Source organism: Hemiscyllium ocellatum, chromosome 36, assembly GCF_020745735.1.
Source record: "Hemiscyllium ocellatum isolate sHemOce1 chromosome 36, sHemOce1.pat.X.cur, whole genome shotgun sequence".
Classification (NCBI taxonomy): Eukaryota; Metazoa; Chordata; class Chondrichthyes; order Orectolobiformes; family Hemiscylliidae; genus Hemiscyllium; species Hemiscyllium ocellatum.
Genome location: NC_083436.1, coordinates 24,042,019 through 24,061,495, shown reverse-complemented (window position 1 = coordinate 24,061,495; position 19,477 = coordinate 24,042,019).

Genomic DNA, 19,477 nt, shown 5'->3' with positions numbered 1-19,477 from the left:
TTCTCAAGATTTGATTTTGCATCTGGAAAGCTTTCTGTTGCAAATTGAACACATGGAGGCCATGTGAAATGGGTATCAATTCTCATGTTCTTTTTCTCTGCTTGGCGTCATTTCCAAAGAAACCTCAAACAAGGGTCAAAGTACATTTGTGTCTCCTGTTATGTATATTGCTTGACATTTAAGCTCCATGTGCTGTGTGCAGGAAATGTTGTGACTTGGCCTAGCAATGGGTCTGCAATTTGCACTAAGAAGCCAGTTCATTTGCTGTTAGTGAAAGCAAAAACAAAACTGTGGATGCTGGAAATCTGAAGTGAACAGAGCAGAAGTGTGTAAAAGAAGATTCACACTGGAGTTGAAACATTAACGCTGCTTCTCTCTACAAAAGTTTGTTTTGCTTAAGTCTCAGACTTGGGTGTAATGATTTTATAAAAAGATTAATTTATTCAAAAAATTAAAGCCATGAGAGACAAGATTTGGAGGTGCCGGTGTTAAACTTGGGTAGACAAAGTTAAAAATCACACAACACTAGGTTATAGTTCTGCAGGTTTATTTGGATGCACTAGCATTCGGAGTGTTGCTCTTTCATCAGGTGGTTGTGGAGTGTAAGATCATAAGACACAGAATGTATGGCAAAAGTTTGCAGTGTGATGTAACTGAAATTATACATTGAAAAAAGATCTAGATTGCTTGTTAAGTCTCTCATCTTTTAGAATTACCATATTGGTTTCAGTTCTTTCATACGTAAATCCCAGAACTTTTTTTAAAACTTACATTCTCAAGTGAAGTTTAACAATAGGTGCTACGAGTTAGCGAGGGCAGGAATAGGAAGGTAGAGCAGGTGAATGCATGGCTGAGGAGCTGGTGTATGGGAGAAGGATTCACATTTTTGGATCTTTGGAATCGCTTTTGGGTTAGAAGTGACCTGTACAAGAAGGACGGATTGCACCTAAATTGGAAAGGGACTAATATACTGGCAGGGAAATTTACTAGAACTGCTTGGGAGGATTTAAACTAGTAAGTTGGGGGGGGGGGGGGGGGGGGGAGGAGGTGGGACGTGGGACCCAGGGAGATAGTGAGGAAAGAGATCAATCTGAGACTGGTACAGTTGAGAACAGAAGTGAGTCAACCAGTCAGGGCAGGCAGGGACAAGGTAGGACTAATAAATTAAACTGCATTTATTTCAATGCAAAGGGCCTAACAGGGAAGGCAGATGAACTCAGGGCATGGTTAGGAACATGGGATTGGGATATCATAACAATTACAGAAACATGGCTCAGGGATAATGTTCCAGGATACAAATGCTACAGGAAGAATAGAAAGGGAGACAAGAGAGGAGGGGGAGTGGCATTTTTGATAAGGGATAGCATTACAGCTGTGCTGAGGGAGGATATTCCTGGAAATACATCCAGGGAAGTTATTTGGGTGGAACTGAGAAATAAGAAAGGGATGATCACCTTATTGGGATCGTATTATAGATCCCCTAATAGTCAGAAGGAAATTGAGAAACAAACTTTTAAGGAGATCTCAGCTATCTGTAAGAATAGTAGGATAGTTATGGTAGGGGATTTTAACTTTCCAAACATCGACTGGGACTGCCATAGTGTTAAAGGTTTAGATGGAGAGGAATTTCTTAAGTGCGTACAAGATAATTTTCTGATTCAGTATGTGGATGTACCTACTGGAGAAGGTGCAAAACTTGACCTATTCTTGAGAAATAAGTCAGGGCGGGTGACTGAGGTGTCAGTGGGGGAGCACTTTGGGGCCAGCGACCATAATTCTATTTGTTTTAAAATAGTGATGGAAAAGGATAGACCAGATCTAAAAGTTGAAGTTCTAAATTGGAGAAAGGTCAATTTTGACGGTATTAGGCAAGAACTTTCGAAAGCTGATTGGAGGCAGATGTTCGCAGGCAAAGGGATGGCTAGAAAATAGGAAGCCTTCAGAAATGAGATAACAAGAATTCAGAGAAAGCATATTCCTGTCAGGGTGAAAGGGAAGGCTGGTAGGTATAGGGAATGCTGGATGACTAAAGAAATTAAGGGTTTGGTTAAGAAAAAGAAGGAAGCATATATCAGGTATAGACAGGATAGATCAAGTGAATTCTTAGAAGAGTATAGAGGCAGTAGGAGTATACTTAAAAGGGAATCAGGAGTGCAAAAAGGGGACATGAAATAGCTTTGGCAAATAGAATTAAGGAGAATCCAAAGGGTTTTTACAAATATATTAAAGACAAAAGGGTAACACGGGAGAGAATAGGGGCCCTCAAAGATCAGCAAGGTGGCCTTTGTGTGGAGCCACAGAAAATGGGGGAGATACTAAATTAATATTTTGCATCAGTATTTACTTTGGAAAAGGATATTGAAGATATAGGCTGTAGGGAAATAGATGGTGACATCTTGCAAAATGTCCAGATTACAGAGAAGAAAGTGCTGGATGTCTTGAAACAGTTCAAGGTGGATAAATCCCCAGGACCTGATCAGGTGTACCTGAGAACTCTGTGGGAAACTAGAGAAGTGATTGCTGGGCCTGTTGCTGAGATATTTGTATCATTGATAGTCACAGGTGAGGTGCTGGAAGACTGGAGGTTGGCAAATGTGGTGCTACTGTTTAAGAAGGGAGGTAAAGATAAGCCAGGGAACTATAGACCAGTGAGCCTGACCTCAGTGGTGGGCAAGTTTTTTAAGATTAGATTAGATTACTTACAGTGTGGAAACAGGCCCTTTGGCCCAACAAGTCCACATCGACCCGCCGAAGCGCAACCCACCCATATCCCTACATTTACCCCTTACCTAACACTACAGGCAATTTAGCATGGCCAATTCACCTGACCCACACATCTTTGGACTGCGGGAGGAAACCGGACCACCCAGAGGAAACCCACGCAGACACGGGGAGAATGTGCAAACTCCGCACAGTCAGTCGCCTGAGTCGGGAATTGAACCCGGGTCTCAGGCGCTGTGAGGCAGAAGTGCTAACCGCTGTGCCACCGTGCCACCCACAGTTGCTGCATGGAATCCTGACAAACAGGATGTACATGCATTTGGAAAGGTAAGGACTGATTAGGGACAGTCAGCATGGCTTTGTGCATGGGAAATCATGTCTCACAAACTTGATTGAGTATTTTGAAGAAGTAACAAAGAAGATTGATGAGGGCATAGCAGTAGATGTGATCTATATGGACTTTAGTAAGGCGTTCGACAAGGTTCCCCATGAGAGACTGATTAGCAAGGTTAGATCTCATAGAATACAGAGAGAACTAGCCTGGATATAGAACTGGCTCAAAGGTAGAAGACAGAGGGTGGTGGTGGAGGTTTGTTTCTCATACTGGAGGCCTGTGACCAGCGGAGTGTCACAAGGATTGGTGCTGGGGCCTCTACTTTTTGTCATTTACATAAATGATTTCGATGCGAGCATGAGAGGTACAGTTAGTAAGTTTGCAGATTACACCAAAATTGGAGGTGTAGCAGGCAGCGAAGAGGGTTACCTCAGATTACAGCAGGATCTGGACCAGATGGGCCAATGGGCTGAGAAGTGGCAGATGGAGTTTAATTCTGATAAATGCGAGGTGCTGCATTTTGGGAATGCAAATCTCAGCAGGACTTAATTGTAAGGCCCTGGGGAGTGTTGCTGAACAAAGAGACCTTGGAGTGCAGGTTCATATCTCCTTGAAAGTGGAGTTGCAGGTAGATAGGATAGTGAAGAAGGTGTTTGGTATGCTTTCCTTTATTGGTCAGTGTATTGAGTACAGGAGTTGGGAGGTCATGTTGCTGCTGTACAGAATGTTGGTTAGGCCACTGTTGGAATATTGCATACAATTCTGGTCTCCTTCCTATCGGAAAGATGTTGTGAAACTTGAAAGAGTTCAGAAAAGATTTACAAGGATGTTGCCAGGGTTGGGGGATTTGAGCTATAGGGAGAGGCTGAACAGACTGGGGCTGTTTTCCCTGGAGTGTTGGAGGTTGAGGGGTGACCTTATAGAGGTTTACAAAATTATGAGGGGCATGGATAGAATAAATAGACAAAATGTTTTCCCTGGGGTCGGGGAGTCCAGAACTAGAGGGCATAGGTTTAGGATGAGAGGGGAAAGATATAAAACAGACCTAAGGGACAACTTTTTCATGCAGAGAGTGGTACGTGCATGGACTGAGCTGCCAGAGGACGTGGTGGAGGTTGGTACAATTGCAACATTTAAAAGGCATTTGGATGGGTATATGAATAGGAAGAGTTTGGAGAGATATGGGCCGGGTGCTGGCAGATGGGACTAGATTGGGTTGGGATATCTGGTTGGCATGGACAGGTTGGACTGAAGGGTCTCTTTCCATGCTGTACATCTCTATGACTCTATAGGTACCATGTTGGCCCAGATAATACTTTGAAGTTGTGAGGTGCCCTGTGTGAGACTGTCTGTGCCACAATGTACAGACTGGCTCTAATCTAAAAAAAAGGATTTACAAAATCTTACATGGATTCATGCTGTTTTTGAACAAAATAAAATGTAATTCTGCAAGTACAAATGCAATGCACCCACAAACTTATATGTGTGTGTGTGCATGTGGATGGGTGTGTGCAAGGGGGTATGAGTGTCTGTGAGACAGTGTGTGTATGTGTATGCATGAGAGTGTGAGTGTAAAGGATTATAAGTCTGTGAGAGAGTGTGCGTGTGAGAGAGAGCTTGTATATGAGAGAGGGTGTGTGTGTGTGTGTATGTGTGTGTGTGTGGGGTGTGTGTGTGTGTGTGTGTGTGTTACAGTGGGGTCACCTGTAGTATGACATGAACCAAAGGTCCTGGTTGAGGCCATCCCCATGGTTACCAAACTTGACCACCCAAGGGGATGGCCTCAACTGGGACCTTAGCTTCATGTCACACTACAGGTGACCCCATTGCATCACACACACACACACACACACACACACACACACACACACACACACACACACACACACACACACACACACACACACACAGTCTTATCCTCCATTACACTCACACTCACACACATACACATATACACACTGTCTCACAGACACTCATATCTCCAGCACACATACAATCACATGCACACAGACATATATAAGTTTGTTGGGTGAATTTGTACTTGCAGAATTATATTTTAGTTTGCTCAAAAACTGCATAAATCCACATAAAATTCTGTAAATCCCTTTTTTGGATTAGAACCAGTCTGTACATTGTGGCACAGACAATCTCATACAGGACACCTCACACCTTCAATCCCTTACCTGGGCCAACATGGCATCTATTGCTAAAGTTTACTTGAGAATGTACCTTTAAAAATGTTCTGAGATTTACACATGTAAGAACTGAAATGAACATGGTCATTCTAAAAGATGAGAGACTTAACAAACAATCCAGGTCTTTTTCAATATATAATTTCAGTTACATCACACTGTAAACTTTTGCGATAAATTCTGTGTCTTACGATCTTATACTCCACAACCTAATGAAGGAGCAGCATTCTGAAAGCTCGTGCTTCCACTTAAACCTGTTGGATTATAATCTGGTGTTGTGTGATCTTTAGTGATCTTTAACAATGAGAGACAAAGCAGTGAAAATGGCCACAGATATCATCAATCCTGAGACTTAGGACAGAAATGCTGGAGAAACACAGCAGGTTTGGCAGCATCTGTTGAGAGAAGAACAGAGTTAACATTTCGAGTCCAGTGACTCTTTGTCAGAACTGGATAGAGGGTCACTGAACTCAATGTCAACTATTTTCTGTCAACAGTTGCTGCCAGATTGGCTGTGTTTCTTTAGCCATTTCTTTCTTATATGTCCAGCACCCACAGTTAGTCTTTATTTCATATAAGACTAAATTCACTCGACTTTGGTGTTCTCAAGTATGAACTTCATAATAGCAAGTTGAGTGGCCAGTTGTCTAATGGGACTTTGCTAAAATAAAATAAAATAATGCAGATGCTGGAGATCTGAAATAAAAACAGAAAGTGCGAGGGAAACTTCTTCCTTGAAGAAAAGTCATACTTGACTTGAAACAACATTAACTCTTTTGTTTTTCTCTCCACAAAAGCTGCCAGACCTGGGGATTCATCATTACTTTCTGTTTTTTCTAATTAATGGAAGTTTACTATCCTACTTAAAAAAAAACAAAATACTGTCCAGTTATCATTCAACCCTCCAAAAAATCCAACAGTGGTATTGCATTAATATAAAAAATTGTTCTCAACTAAGGAAGGACTTCATATTAATTAAATGGATTGTTTAATAGTTTGAAGTTGTTATAAACATTCTATTTATCAAAAAGCATCATTCAATTAGTAAATTCAATTCCAAATGATTTTGATAAATAACTGTCCCGTTTTATTGATAATATATATATTTTATGGGAGTAAAATTACATCCCTTGAAATTTATCAATGTCTCTGTCTTTTTTTATGTTTGACTCTGGAATAACAAAATTACAGCTCTTAAGATATTGCATGTTGATACTGGAACAATATGTCTAAAATGATTGGGTGAAGGAATTAAACAATATCTTCCCCCAGCTGTTCACAATAAACTGAGTCCAGACTGAATCAGCCCAGATTGCAAAATCCAACATAACTCATCTAAAGTCAGGCAAGCTCATAATATGATGTATTTACCCCTACCCTTACCAGAAGTGGCTTTCATAAACAGGGAACCATACTCTATAAATACAACAAACAGATATGTTCAAGCTTTGAGCCATTTTTGAAAGACAGAGAGCTGGAAGAGCCTTGTTGTTTTCTCCATAGCAAATTTACTTTGAGTCCATTTGTCAAACCGATCAGCAACCCTTTTACCCTGTAGCATGAATTGTGCTTGTTTGAAATTTGGTATTCTTGCTTTTGTCCTAGTGAGTCTCCAGTAAAAAAAACCTTGGCAACATATCTTTCTTTTCAGCAATTATCGACTTTTTTTAATTGTAAAATGCAAAACAAAAGACTGATCCACTTCCCGATCTCCCCCCCCACCCCCCACCCCACCCCATCTCCAGCTTGTGTGTACGCAGGAAATTGTTTATACTCTTGTCACTCCCATTAAGATAAAGCTTCTCACATGAAATGGGAAAAGAAAAATTGAATTGTCTCCAACTTTTTCCAGATTTGGGATTTTGGAAGCCCAGGAAAAACATTCCAAGTTAAGAATTCATGAAGAAAATGAAAAACTTGTTGAGGAGTTGGCAATGTTCTGCACGGTAAATATGAAATATCTTGATACCTTCAAACGTCACTTTGATGTGCAGTATTCTAATATAAATAAATGTGTCTTAGCTGTAGCTACTCTAATACAGAAAGTAAGCACAGCCTCTTGCTCCCAATGAAACTTTCAAAAGATACAAAGAGCAGGTGGGTGAGGATGTTAAGTGGGTGAGGAAGTAGGATCGCGGATAAGTAGGTGACAGGAAGTTGAGGGTCGGGTAGGTAAGGAGGTAGGAGGGTAGGTAAGTAAGACAATGTGAAAATGGAACACTGTAGGCTATTCCATCCTTTGAGCTTGTTCTGACATTCACTCGGACCATTACTGCCCTGACACTTCTCATTTCAACTCTCCTGCCTTTCCCCATAACTATTGATCACACCGCTCCACCCCGATCTAAAGGCTATCAGCCTTAAATAATCTTAAGGATTCTGCCCTCACAGCTCACTGTGACAAGGAGCTCCAGTGACTCGCAACCCTTTATGAGAAGAAATTCCTCATCCCAGTCTTAAATTGGTGCATTTTCATTCTGAAATTATAAGCAATGGTCCGAGATTCTCTCTTCTAAATTCTAAAGGGTAGAGTCGCAATATGTTTAGCCTTTGCTCAAATGGCACTCTGTCCATTCCAAGGACCATCTTAGTGAACCTTCCCTGAAATGCCTCCTGAAATGTGAAATTGATTATTTCTTTAGACATGGGACCAAAACTGTTCACAGTACTCCAGGTGTGGTCACACAGACCTAGTATAGTTGCATTAAGACTTCCCTATTCTTACCCTAAAATCCTCTTGAAATAAGAGCAAACAGTCCATTAGCCTTCCTACCAACAATCATTTCCCTCGTGGTTGGTGAGTCCCCATTTACCTTTATGATGAAATCAGGTTAAAAGTAAACACTGATCAGGTTTCAGTACTTAGCAAGAACAACCTTTTTTTTCCTGCAAATAAACATGATCTAGTTATAGATGAAGAAAACTATGAATTACCAACATATAACTCTATTGGCTGAAACTCTAATTCTATTTTAAACCCCAGTATAAGCATGCAGACAGACACAGACAAAGGAAAAAAATATGTGTTACAGTTGAAGAGAAAAGATGTTGGAGAAATACAGTTTAATAACATCAGTCCACAGGATTTAATGAGATATTCCCTTTACTTCTCAAGACCTTATGTTCTTCAGTCTCTTTTCTCCAGTTTCTTTCACTTCTTTGCTACAGGCATAAGGTGATTGCACAGTTTCTTAGTTATTGGTTAAAAACAATGACTTGTAGCAACCAGCAGAAGAAAATAACTGGCTTTCTTCAGGCTTCTGATATGTTTACTACAGAGAGATAGAGGTGCAAAACCTGCCTTCTAACTGCCCTATAGTATTCTCCCTCTGCATCATTCAAACCCAAATGCTGTTCTCACGCCCAGAAATGTCAGGGAGTCATCATTATCATCCACAACTGGTCACAACTGGTTTGTGCAATCAACTACTTGTAGCTAACTAAATCCCCATCTGCACTCACAGACCTGTGCCATACCATCTTATCTCAAGTCTTTCACTGTTTGCAATGCAGCAATGTAAACACAACCCACAATGAGTTCCAGTAATTTGAGCTTTAATGTTCACCAATTCCTTTGACAGTCCCTGGTTTTGAAGCAATATTGTTTTTCCCCATTTATGTATGCAAATAGAATAAATGGAATAAACTTTTACTATCTTAGAGGTGACAACTGAAAAATTCATCTCTAATGTATATGGAAAAAATTCCAGCCCTTGTCAAAGTTGAGTTATCCTTTGTCAAACCATTGTGGAGAGATATCACAATGGCAAGTTTTATTGAGGACTTGGAGCCAGTTTTGATGTTCTGAGCTCTTTGATGTTCATAAATTCCTTTCCTGACCAGCTTTTATTCTGCCTTCTTGTATATGTTTAAAATTCAATAGGCTGATGCACCTGCTCATGTTCTAGTTCATGTAAACACAGTCTGCTGCACTCCAGACATTGAAAGCAGATGGTTTCAAATCTTTGCTTTCATTAATTTAATGGCCTTTAGTGGCAGACATTAAAATTTATACAGTTGTCCCTTTTGAGGTTTTTGTTCAAGTTAAGTTTGTGTGTAAATGGACCATTCAGACATTGGATAATGGTACTTTCAGGTCAATTAATCTTCCCATTAATAGATGTAGTGGATGTAAGTGGTTGCAGTAGTGAGCTTGTTAGGCTCAGTGCCCTGATTTCTCAGATTTAGAAACATCACACACACAAGCTCTGATGAAAACGATCTTTATGATCGACACTGACACTTACTAAACAATGGTGACTCATGTAGACACTGAAAATAACAGTTAAATGGAAGGTTGAAAGGAGCATACAATGCTATTAATGTAATAGTTATCAGTATTTTAACAGAGGGCTGTACCTTTCACTAATTAAAATATAACTGCCTAATTTCTATTGTATAATAAGAAACCAATTACATGGTATTTTGGTGAGTGAAAGAAATGTTATTATCTGCTGACTCCAAGAAAATAATAAAGACACAATGTCAATCATAAACACAGGCACAAAGCCTTTTCAAAAGGGTAATGTGCAGGGCCAAAAGAAGATGAAAAAAATGTGCTTGTCATCCTGGGTGTAAATATTTTAACCTGACACCGTGATTGTTTAATCGATATCCTGTCTTCTCACCAGTAGCAAATATCTTTGTGTTTTAGGTGTGGGGATGTTTCTCTCCAGTTTGTTTTATCACCAGGCACTTTGTCAATTGAATCGTCAAGAGAAAGTTAGCTTTCTTTCGTGGTTGCTATCACGAAACCAGCTCCTCAGCTCTGCCACAAGCAACTGGCTAAAATGCAGCTGATTTGGATTTTCCAATGTTCTGAGTTGATACCTTCAAAGAATGAGAATTGCAGGCAATGTGTTTTTTTTGTTTAATTCTCCAACATCTGTAACTTATCAGAGAGGTGTGCATCAAAATGAGGGATTCTTATGTATAAATGTATGGAATACTTTTGGTATTTTGATTACAAAAAAATAAATTTCAGTTCAAAATAATTGTTTATTCTATGTTGGTTCCATGAAGCTTAGATAATCTTATCATCAGTTATAACCATTTTAAGTCAATTGTTTTCAGTTTGCAAACATACCTGTCCATGGCAACCTCAAGTATGAAACTCAGATAACAGAATTATCCACTTGTTTTATCGCTATTGTAAAACAGATGGCCTTCAACTCTCAAAGCGCTGTTCTTGCCTATTTCTCAATGCAAATCCATCATCTTCATTGTTCCATTAGAAGTGGTGGGTCAGGATCTGTTATAGACTATTCTAGTTATATCCAATGGGCTGAATATTAGTTTTTGTTGACTGAGCCTGGATTGCCTTGTGTTCTTTGGGTGGTGGTGGTGTTTGTGTGTGACACCTAACAAGTTCTCTTGAAATATGTTAATAAATGGATTTTATTAATTACCAACCACATTTCAATTGCATCTGTCATGTCTGACTCTGGTACCATCTTACCATGCAGCATTTTCAGAATAAATTAATGTTCTGTGGATATTTACCAGAAGACTGGCACCCCTTCCACCTGCACTAAATTTAAAAGGTCACTGGACAAAGACTGGCACTCCAAAGCAACCCTGCTTGTCAATGGATAAAACATGAACATGTTAGAGAAGGAGAAGATGTCACTGCTATTCTCCAACAAGGACCTGATCAAGGGGTGGTGTGGTTGAAAGAAGTGCTCTTCCTGGAGGGCTGGCAGAGAAAGCTGTGCCACCAGACCTTGGCAGGCTGGTCCAAGGTTGTCAATCACGTCAATGCCCTTTCCACGGTAAGAGGAATAACCAGGGGGCCACACTTAGACCGATTTCTCTCTTTATTGCACCAAGATTAATGTCACACTCTTCCCTCTGTTACCACACACTCACCCTGTCTCTGCTTTAGCACCCACCCTCCACCAAGGTTTGCACTGTGCCATTTTCACTATTTCCCCTGACAGCTTTCTTCACTTGCTCTCGCCCACCCAATCTCCCACACCACTAACCCCACATGTCCTCTGTGCCACCTCTTCACTCCCTTTGGACACCTATTGTCCACCTGCAACACAACTAACAGCCATGCCAATCACTTTCAACACACACAAACCCCTCCTTTCTCTCATTACAGGAAAAGATAAATAGGACCGAGTGATACCATGTGAGGGAGGAGTGTCTGATATTGTGTTCCTCACTCTTTTACAATGAAAGAATCTGGCCCTTACAGGAGAAAAGAGGGAATACTGCCAGAATGCAAAGAAATGCATGACCTGTCAAATTGAGTACCTGTCACTTTTCATTCCACTGCAAACATCACATTAACCATACTGTCAGCCTCATTCATTGCACACCACTCATAACCACTGGCCATGTTGCCTTCACTCTCTTAGGTCTTATTGATACAGCCACCATTTTCACACCTCTGCAGAGAAAGGATTGTCTCCCCCAGAAAGTCACCTTCTGGATGTCTAAAGCTGAAATACTGGGACCTCAGAGGCAAGGCTACCATGTGAAGCTCGTGCCAAACAGAGGGCGATCGTAGTAGTGATTGCAGACTCACGCATGAGATGTGTTCCCTATTACTGGGTTAGTTCCAATCCCGGGAATGATCCAAGCTTAGTAATAACACTCTGACAATGGCCACAGTTATTTAGAGAGGTCTGATCATAGGTACTGGTTTTCCGATGGTCCCAGTGATGAAAGGATGGAATGACGGTTAGAGTCGCTTAATAACTGAATGAACAGATGGTGGTCCCTGGAGGTGCAATGAGGGGGAAGTGATCTGCTGGCAGCCAAATGTGGAATGAATACTGATGGGGATTGGGGATCAATTTGTGCTCTGTAATGGCAATGTTGATGGATATTTGTTGGATTTGGAGGAAGCATTTTTATTCCTTTCATGCCCCAAACAGTGCTGTTTACCTGCCATGTTTGCAAAGGTCAAGAGGGAACAACTGCAACATGTAAGAGGCATTTGGATGGGTATATGAATAGGAAGGGTTTGGAGGGATGCGGGCCGGGTGCTAGCAGGTAGGACTAGATTGGGATTGGGATATCTGGTCGGCATGGACGGGTTGGACCAAAGGATCAGTTTCCATGCTGTACATCTCTATGACTCTATGACTCTCTATTGTTAAAATGAAGGCATACACTCTCATTATGATATTTGGATGGTCTTTGGTCATCCTCGATTGATGCACAGACACTGAAATAAGAACAGAAAATGCTGCAAGGTTTTGGCACAGTAAAAGCTTAGCTTTCTGAGCTGGGTGGAACTGATCAACCGAGTGGACAAACAGTGTAATTGAAGCACACATGTTGGAAGAGCTTCAGCTCATCACGACTTTCAACAGAAAGCACATCAAAGAACTTGGCAGATTCTATATACCAGCCATTGTGCCACCCTGAACATTCAATGGCAGAATGGAGGAACTAAAGTGAAGCCTCTATTTGCCTCTGACACAGGCAAACAATATTGTCCTTGCTACAAACTTTCCATATGTCCATGTGCTGTGTTGTGAGAATTTTAAACAGATCATCTCCCAAAGCTAATCCTTTTCCCGTAATCTAGAGGATGCAGAACATAAGAGGGCTAGCACAAATGGTTCACAGATGTCTGGTAGTTGTGATACCAAGTTGAGAGGAAAGCCTTTCAACCTGATAATAACAACCAGCAGTTTATTCAAAGGCAATCATCTCTTTGCCATCAGCATCTGCCTTACCAGCCCGTTGTGAGGGCTTGTCAATGGTAAAATGGAGAAAACGATGACCGTGATCGCAGATTTCTCTCACAGAAATTCAAAGGGGATTAATTTCTGTCCTGCAATTTATGGGTAGCACAGGTGGCTCAGTGATTAGCACTGCTGCCTCACAGTACCAGAGACCTGGATTCAATTCCTGCCTTGGGCAACTGTCTGTGTGGAGTTTGCACGTTCCCTCTGTATCTGTGTGGGTTTCCTCCGGGTGCTCAGGTTTCCTCCCACAGTCCTAAGATGTGCAGATTAGGTGACTTGGCCATGTTAAATTGCCTGTAGTGTTAGGTGCATTAGTCAGGAGTGAATACAGTGGAATGGGTCTGGGTAGGTTGTTCTTCAGAGGATCGGTGAGGGCTTAATGATCTGAAGGGCCTGTTTCCACATTCTAGGGAATCTAATCTTTTCAACTAATCCGGCCTTGCTTTACTTTGCAGGAACACAAAACAGGAGTATGGGATACGGCTCTTCAACCCTTCTCTGCCATTTAATAAGATCATGGTTGATCTGATTTTAACCTGAACTCTACCTTCTTGCATATCTTTATAAACTTTCAACCATCGATTAATCAAGAATCTATCTACCTCAGCCAAAATATATTTGATATATTCTGCATCCACTGCCTTTTGAGAAAGGGAATTACAATGACTCACAATCTTCTGACAGATAAAAGACATCTCTTCATTTCTGTTTTAAATAGGTGGCCACCCTTTCTTTTTAAACTATGAACCATATTCTATGTTCTCCTAGAAGAAGAAGCATATTTTCCATGTGGACTCAGTCATGTGCCCTCAGGATCTTACATGCTTCCATTTTGCTCTGACTCTTGTAAACTCCAGAAGATACAGACCTAACCTGGTAGCTTTTTTTTCATGTGGTGCAGTTACCCATTCAGTTCTGGTTGTGAGGAAGCTGTGCATGTTTTATTTTTCTCCTGTACAGTCCCTTTCCTGCACTTTAGTAATGGGAAACTCTTCCTTTTGGCACTGTAGCTATTGTAACAATGAACACTAATGGATTATTCTGTGAACATTCCAGAAGAGATGCAGAATTTGCACTTTTATGGATCTTATCAAATTCTCAAGACACTCCAAACACTTAATAGCTAAAAAAAACTTCTGGAACTGCAGTCATCCTTGCATTATAGAGAAATGCAGCGGCAACACACACAAATGGCAATGAAATAAAGGAGCAGGCAGAATTTTGTTAATAATATTAATTGAGGGTTAAATAGTATTCATGATGGACAGGTTGGACCGAAGGGTCTGTTTCCATGCTGTACATCTATATGACTCTGTGACTCTATGATGCCTCCCTCTGTATTTATTGAGTAGTATCTGTGAATCATTTATATCCATCAAGTGAGTGAAGGTAGGGCCTGACTTAAAATGAAACTTCCCAGCTATCTTTTGGATGAAGTACTAAACTGAGACTTCATGTGTCCATTCCTGCAACTGCCTCCTCATAGTTGCCGCTGGACTCACCCGTTGGAATAATAATATTTAAGGAAACAAGCATCCCACATACAGGTGAGGCAATGTGACTTACCTGAGGCAATAACAAATTCACCAAGGAGATGGTCACGAAACTATTTCACTTGGGTCAAGAGGATATGTAAACTCACACCTGGTTTAGGGTGAGAATAAAGGTTACAGATGCTTTAGAATGTGAGTCACATTTAGTTGTATGCTAAATGAGGCAGATGAAGAGGCAATGCACTGTCTGCATGCCACTTGCTTCATTGAACAAAAAATGATAATGATTCATAATAATCTATACGCAAAAATAGTTATGGGGAATTTTAAATCCTGAACCTTGACTTTCAAATGTACCTTAAGGTTACTGGACAAATGGAAACATGCCATCTCATGAGATAATAGCTTACCCCTTTGCTGTGTTAAACATATTCCTTGGGTTTAAGGAGTGCACTCTGATATAGAAATGTCTGCTCCATTTACTGCAAAGGAAAACAGTGTGCTGGGAAGGTGCAGAATTTGTTGAACTCTGCTTTTTTGAGTTTGTTTCTCAGCATTTTCTATTTCTCCCCACCTCTTCCAATGCCCTGACAAACAGTTCACCTCCAGAAGTCATGGCTATTGATAACTGTCACTGAGTTATCAGTGTCAATGTCCACCCTTTTTATTTCTTACTTGCAGATGTTCTTGCATCAGAGATGTGGGCGTTTAGCTAGTTTATTGAAGTTAGGAGATAATGAGGTCTGCAGATGCGGAGAATCAGAATTCAATGAAGTGTGGCACTGGAAAAGCACAGCAGGTCAGGCAGCATCCGAGGAACAGGAGAATCAACATTTCAAGCAGGACCCTTCATCAGGTACGAGTACCACACTTTTCCAGTACCACGCTTTATCGACCCTAGTTTACTGAAATTGCCAAAGTCACTTCAATCAACAATATTTCTTCCCACAAAGGATCTTATGATGTAGCACTCATGAGATTTATATGAGGACTCTGTCTAGTTAGTGACTGATACAGTTTTCTCCAGTTAGCTTGAATGAATAGTCAATCACATAAAACATAAATTGACCTAGATGACTTTATACTCAAGTTCCTGATGTGTAGTCGTGTTGTATAAATTATAAGGCTGCCGTAAGGTACATTTGCTATAGGCAATTATGGATGTGCATAAATCTGGATATAGTTTTGGATCAGTGTTGCTTGCCCACAGCATTTTCACTGTAGTAATATATTCCAGTTATCACCTGGATACCCTTCAGCAATCAACATCTGCTTCCTTTTATAATTCAGTAATGGAACAGATTTTGTGTGCATAACTACCCTTAGATAAAGAATCTTCCCTTGATTCAATGTGGACTTCAACATAGATCATTTTTAAAATTCTAGTTAAATAGCTATAAACATCAGGTTCTACAATGATACCTAGTTTGCCAACCTTTCCTAATTATTTTCTTTTGTTTTCTCCCATCTTATCAAACAGAAACAAGAGAAAATATCCTGGAGTTTACAAACACAGAAAGTGCGATATCAAATAAGACATCAAAAACAATGTCAGAATTGAACTGAATCCTATTCACCAATTCTCGCTATCATGGTATTCAATGAAATCTCCATTTTTAAAATCAGGTAACAGAATGCAACAAGCTCTTAACCCATGATGAACATTAGAACATTTAAATGAAGCTGCTAGAACTGAAACTGTATTAGTATTATTCCAAATTTTATCAGTGATGATTTTGTAAACCTCCCACGTTGGAAAATCTCCCAAATTGCAGTTCCTTTTAATACTGTTGGCTTTTAAATTAGCAAACAACTGCAAGTACCTTGGGTTTTCCCATGTGACGTATCTAATCTTAAAATAATTTACATCTACATCAAAGGCAAAAACAGAGGCTAACCAATATTAACAAGTTTAAGGGCATGGTAAATGTCTGTCAGATTTTTAACTCTTGCATCCAAGAGATTGGGCAGGTACAGACAATTAAATTAGAGTAGGTAACTCATTGTATAGGATATAGAAGTAGAATTAGGCCATTTGGTCAATCATTTGGTCATTCCTGATGAAGGGCTCGGGTCCGAAACGTCGAATTTCCTGTTCCTTGGATGCTGCCTGACCTGCTGTGCTTTAACCAGCAACACATTTTCAGCAAATGGTCAACCAGGTCTACTCCGCCATTCGATCACGGCTGAAATGCTCCTCACTCCCTTTTCCTGCCTTCTCCCCATAACCCTTCAAACCATTACCAATTAAACATCTGTCTAACTCCTTCTGAAATGTACTCACTGTCCCAGCATCCACCACACTTTGGCATAGCAAATTCCACAGATTCACAGGTTTGGGAGAAGTCGTTTCTCCTCAACTTTGTTTTCAACTTGCTACCCCTTATCCTAATACTGTCATTCTAGCATGTCCCACAAGAGGAAGCATCCACTCCACATCTATTTTATCTGTACCTTTTATCATCTTGAATACTTTAATTTTATCTCGCTCCATTCTTCTAAATTCCAGGGAGTATAAGTCTAAACTGCTCAATCTCTTTTACAGTCATGGAGTCATAGAGATGTACAGCATGGAAACAGGCCCTTCGGTCCAACTCGTCCATGTCGACCAGCTTTCCCAACTTAATCGAGTCCCACTTGCCAGCACCTGGCCCATACCCTTCCAAACCCTTCCTATTCATTTATCAGTCACAAAGCTTGTCCTTTTGTCCCTAAAAGCTGTTCCTTGGCTCAAGGAGACTGTCATTTATTGTTTTTAGAGGGGTAATAAACCGGGCCGAGCTCTGACAGTCTGGTTTGGAACAGAGATGAAAAGGATTTTGAGAGGCCTTTTGTTTACATGTAAACAGATGAGACTTCAGGCCAAAGTGGTCATGTTTTAGAAGTGACCCGTAAAAAGAAGGAGGAGTGGTCAACTCTCTAGTTAGCTGAGCTGAGAAGTTTTAGTTCAGTCTTGAACTGTTTGGAAGTTCAACAGGGAGCTGTGTGGAAATCCTCTCTCTGCAAGGTTTGGGAAGGTTTGTAGCTCAGGTTGAGATTTAGGGTGTAGGTTTGCTCGCTGAGCCGTAGGTTTGATATGCAGACGTTTCATTACCTGATGCCACCATTTCGGCTGGGACAACACATCCATCCTGGGACAGGCTAAGCAAAGACATGCCAGAGAATTCCTAGAGGCCTGCCACTCCAGCCACAATGCCATAAACAAACACATAGATCTAGATGCCATCTATCAACCCCTCAGAAAATGAACAGGAAATGACATCACCACAAACCCCAGGAACCCCATCCAGAAGAAAGATATAAATAGAAAGCAGGAGACAACAGCTTCGCTTCACTTGGAGGTTGCCACTGATGATGTTATCTAGTCAGGTAATGAAACATCTGGATATCAAACCTACAGCTCAGCGAGCAAACCTACACCCTAAATTCTCTCTCTCTTTTCTGCCCTTCAACTTCAACCTGTAAGCACGTGTTCCATTTATACTGGGTTTTAAAGGGAGAGTGTTTATTGGGGCTGTTGTGTGTATTCAGAACAGCATAATTAAGTCTAGTTGGATAGAATGAGTTCTGTAGGGGTTCTTTATTCTGTTCTTTGTGTTTCATTGTGTAATTTGGTGAATAATCTTTTGTTTGTTTTTAAATCTTGTAGTCAAATTAGCTAACATAATCCAGGTAATTTGCACTGTACACTTACCAAAACAAATTGCAAAGTTATTTTGACTGCGTGTAAAAGTTGCCCCTTAGTCTCTTTTATATCTTGCCCCTCTCACTTTAAACCTATGCCCTTTAGTTCTGTACTCATCCGCCCAACGGAAAATACTTTGTTTATTTATCCTCATGATTTTATAAACCTTTACAACATCACCCCTCAGTCTTGGATGCTCCAGGGAAAACAGCCCCAACCTGTTCAACCTCTCCCGAAAGTTCAAATCCTCCAAACCGGGCAACATTCTTGTAAATCTTTTCTGAACCCTTTCAGGTTTCACAACATCTTTCCGATTAGAAGGAGACCAGAATTGCATGCAATATTCCAACAGTGGTCTAACCAATGTCCTGTACAGCTGCAACATGACCTCCCAACTCCTGGACTCAATATTCTGACCAATAAGGAAAGCATGTCAAACACCTTTTTCATTACTTCCAAGTAACTATGAACCTGCACTCCAAGGTCTCTGTTCAGCAACACTCTGTAGAACCTTACCATTAAGTGTATAAATCCTGCTAAGATTTGCTTTCTCAAAATGTATCTCCTCACATTTATCTAAATTAAACACCATCTACCACTCCTCAGCCCATTGGCCCATCTGATCAAGATTCTTCATACAACAAAGCCCTCATTTGATTAGATTACTTACAGTGTGGAAACAGGCCCTTTGGCCCAACAAGTCCACAGCGACCCGCCAAAGCACACCCACCCAGACCCATTCCCCTAACACTATGGGCAATTTAGCATGGCCAATTCACCTAACCTGCACATCTTTGGATTGTGGGAGGAAACCAGAGCACCTGGAGGAAACCCACACAGACACAGGGAGAATGTGCAAACTCCACACAGTCAGTCACCTGAGGTAGGAATTGAACTCGGGTCTCTGGCGCTGTGAGGCAGCAGTGCTAACCACTGTGCCACCGTGCCACTCAGCTCTGGGATAAATCTAGTGAACCTTCTCTGAACTTCCTCCAATGCCACTAAACTTACCCCAAATAAAGGAACCACAACTGTTCATAATACTCCAAGTTCAGTCTCACCAATCCCTTGTATAGTTGCAACAATATTTCCCTACTTTAATATTTAATTGCTTCACCTACAAAGGCCAAAATTCCATTCATTTTCTTTATTTTCTGCTATACCTGCATGCTAATCTTCTGTGACTCATGAACGAGTACATCTAGACCCTACTGCACCGGAGCACCCTGAAGTCTCTTCTCCTTAAGATAATACGAGGCCTTCCCATTTTATCAAACAAAATGCATGACCTCACACTTATCCACGTTCAACTCCATCTGCCACATTTTTGTCCACTCTCCTAA